We start from the raw sequence: 4,289 nt of genomic DNA on the forward strand, positions 1-4,289 counted from the left end.
ATAGACCCCGCTCTCCTTGCTATACTTAAGTGAATGAGGCAGGACCAGGCACGCCAGGCTCAGGAGACAGCTGCTATGTTTGCATAGTTCCAGACTCGGCAGGATGAGTTCCAGCAGCAACAACAGGCGATCCAGTAGCAGCAGCTAGCTATTTAGTAGCAGACTCAGGCTCTACAGCAGTAGCAGCAGGCCATGCATCAGTAGTAGATACTCATGCAGCAGCAGCTCCTTAGATTTATGCAGCATGTAGTGACAGCCATTGGGGCTCCACAGACACAACCTTCGCCCCAGCTTGGTCAGGCAGCCACTACTTCGATGACTCTAGCGTTACAGCCCAGTGGGCTTCAGAGTCAGGGATAGCCACCAGTGTTGTTTGCTTCTCCTACAGAGCAGGTGTCCCAGTACTTTGCTTCGCCAGCACTAGCCTCGTAGTTCACACCTTTTCAGACGGGCTTCACACCGGCTGGGACGTCTTCGCTGCTTGTGCCAGAGACCACCATGTCTAGGAGTCTTGGTGCTTCATTCAATGAGTTGACAAGGATGCCCACTCCTCCATATCTACATGTCCTAGGTCCTTCTATAGTTGCACCTGTTACTAGAACTACAGAGACGCTCCCTTCCTCAGTGGCATCATCAGAGCCTACTATAGTCATACTAGCTCAGTCTACAGCAGCTCCAGTTACTGATCCGACCCAGACTGCTACAGCATCACTTCTAGCTACAGAGGGTCAAACTGCTCAGAGCTCCAGGTCAGAAGATGATGGCACTCAGTTTCAGCTTGCTCCTCATACTTCAGCGCCCGGCTCGTCCGCTATAGCCCCGCCGACCGACCCTTAGGTTTTGGTGTTTGATGCCAAAGGGGGAGAGGGTTCGAGTATGATAGTCTAAGGGGGGAGCGACTATTTAGGGGGACCTTTGTTATTATATTAACTTATATATTACATTTGGAGTTTTTATATGTGATACACTATTATGCATTCATTGTGTGTTTACCTTCATGCATTGAACTATATATATGTGATAGTGATATCTATGTGATCGTGACATATGACATGTGTGCTCTCTACTTTGAATTATTTATATGTCATATCACTTGTACTTTTGCTCATTTGCCTTTGCTTCCGTGCTTTACTCCGATGCAAATGAGCTTTGTAACTTGTACTTATGCTTATTTCATATCTTTTGAGTACATCATGTTGGCTTGGATCATATAAGCTTCTCTAACACCTTTGTTCTTATTGCCTAAAGCTTATATGAACCAAGCATGTTAAAAACCTCAACTCTTTCACATACTCGAGGTAGTATTGTCATCAATCACCAAAAAGGGGGAGATTGAAAGCATCTAGGCCCCTAGTTGGGTTTCGGTGATTAATGACAATATGTGATTACTGTGACTAACGTGTGTTTTGCAGAAACAATTGAGTTAGGTCACGGTAATAGAGATCGATTGGGCAATCATGGTTGTCATGCCCCTACGATGGAAATCGTTTTGGTTTTCAAAGGATGGACGACAAGGTTAAGGATGGACTAGTTCTAAGTGTCAATTGGAGTTGGAGAGACACTTAGAGTAGTTTAGGACTTTGTTTTTCCTTTGGCCGTACTATTAAGGGGGGTATAAACGGGTAGCTTGACCTAGGTGAGTCTAGTGAGTTAGGTGTGGTGCACACTTGTTAAAACTAGCACTAGATAGCTCCACAACAGCCCTTTGATCCAATGGAGCAAACTTCATTCACATATGCTCGAGAGTTGAAAGTGAATGGAGGGTCAAATACTGACCAAACGCTGGCTCCGGTGTGACCGGACGCTGGCTTAGGGTCCGGTCAGTTCATTTGACCAAGGTGATTGCGTCTGGTTTGATCGGACGCTGAGAAGTCAAGTGACCGGATGCTATGAGGCAGCGCCTGGTCGACTCCAGTAAGGTTCCAGAGAGGGAAAATCGTGACCGGACGCGCCCGGTTAGTGCTGACCGGACGCTGCCAGCGTCCGGTCACACTACAATCACTGGAGTTTGGGGTATACTAACTGGAGCATCCGGTCACCCCGTAGAGGCACATAACGGTTTGTTTTTCAGCCGGTGTTATAAATACAACCTCCGCTCATGTGTGGGGGTGCTTTTGCTCATTCCAACAGCTGAGAAACACCTTAGAGAGTGCCAAGAAGAGCAAGGTCCTAGTGAGGTGATTGAAGATTTGAGAATCCCAAGAGAGCCCGCATTAGTGAAGATCAATAGTAGCAAAGTGTGCATCCACCTTCTCATTAGGCTTATCGTGGTCAAGTGAGAGTTCGTGCTTGTTACTCTTGGTGATCGCCATCACCTAGATGGCTTGGTGGTGATTGGGAGCTTTGTGATCATCCAAAGAGCTTGTGGATGACCCAACTCAAGTTGTGAGCGGTTGTGGGTAATTCACCGCGATGGAGTGTCAAAGAATCAACCGAGAGCACTTGATCCTTGCGTAGATCAAGGGGGAGCTATACCCTTGCGCGGGTGCTCCAACGAGGACTAGTGGGGAGTGGCGACTCTCTGATACCTCGGCAAAACATCGCCGCATCTCCTCTCCTCTCTTTACTTTGTGCATTTACTTTGAGCATTTACTTTGAGCAATTCAATAATTGTCTTTACATTCATAGAATTGCCATGCTAGAGTAGGATTGGAATTTAAGTTGTAAGTCTTTTGTGCGGTTGAAAACTTAGAAACACTTTCTAGGCACAAAGGGTTAATTGGGCTAACCATAGGATTTAATTATTGCAAAGAAATTTAGAATTAGCCCAATTCACCCCCTCTTGGGCATCTTGATCCTTTCAACCGTGCCTACCCAGAGGGCTCTATGATCGAGGCATACATAACCGAGGAGGCCGTTAACTGCTGCACCAGGTACATCCAGGATGGAAGGGCGATTGGCTTGCCCATCCCTCAGCATGAAGGCAAAACCTCAGGAATGGGTTCCAAGGGGAGGAAAGTACGCACGATGTACAGTACAAAACAATGCAAGAAGCTCATCACCCAGCGTCTTCAATCAGCTAGTGGTTATGGAACCATATGTTGACAAAGCACCTGGAGGAGATCCGTGCCGCTCATGATGGACAGCGCACAGAGGCATAGGGTCTATGCCTTGGTAGGACACGAGCGGCGACCACGGTGAGGCCCCGCGCCGGCGCTATGGACAACATTGCCCGTGCGCCGCAGTGCCATAAATGGCATGGCGACGGTGGCTCGCCATGTGCGCACGGCAGAGGCGACCCGCACAGGGCCAGCATAGCGCAGAGATGCAGCGGACCGGCACGGACGCGACGAGATGCGACTAGCAGCGGCAGCGTCACGACGCGAGGAGCAGTGGCGGACGCAACGACAGCTCCACGCTATGGGCCAGCGGCAGCCGAGCCATGGCCAGGTCAGAGGTGACCATGGCCGCCGTGCGGCAGCGACTAACACGACGACACTGAGGGCCCGAGCGCGGTGATCGCGGCCACGCGGCCAACCAGCCCGAAACCGGTAACGCGCATGAATTTTAAAGCGCTCAAGACGTCCAAACGGTTGCTCCTAAACCTAAACCGTCTTCACCATGCTCAAGATGGCATATGAAACTACCAAATTGGGCTATAACACTACACCACCCTTTAATCCAATCTCTCACAATAAATTGTTAAACATAGCAATGTCTAGCTGTTGGCAGACTTGAAAATTTCTAAGTTTTTGAGCTAAATTTGATTTCCATTTGTGATTTCTAAGCTAGTGGCAATATTAGCTAGTAATAACATTTTTCGACTACAAGTATTTCATTGTCATCTACAAAGTTTGTACTTCCAACTTTATTAAGGTGATACATATATGTTCTATAGCATTTTTACTTAATAAAAATTGGTTTTAAACCCTAAGTGATATAACATGACTATCGAATCAACTTTTGTTTCGCATTTTTGTTGATCGTTTCGAGTTACACAAAAATTTATCTACACACTTTATCACATGCATTAACACATAAACATGATGCTCATGACATGTTTTAGTAAATGATTTATGGTGTAACACCAAGGGTGTTACAGCACACACAGGCACAACCATCGCATCCTCTGTAGTCTTTACCCATTCTGCAAGTCTAGTGTTTCCAAAGAACATGACCTATAGCTAGAGGCCCTGCTCGCTTGTCTTGTGAGCCATATACTATTTTTAGTTGTGAATGGTGTAGCCAGGGCATCATGGGCCACTGGATTGCATTTATAATCTATCCTTAGGACGAAAGGGCATGCATATTTGACTCTTTGCGGGATACAAACAAAGCAGGGTACAAAC

This window comes from Miscanthus floridulus, unplaced genomic scaffold, assembly GCF_019320115.1.
Source record: "Miscanthus floridulus cultivar M001 unplaced genomic scaffold, ASM1932011v1 fs_296, whole genome shotgun sequence".
Lineage (NCBI taxonomy): Eukaryota > Viridiplantae > Streptophyta > Magnoliopsida > Poales > Poaceae > Miscanthus > Miscanthus floridulus.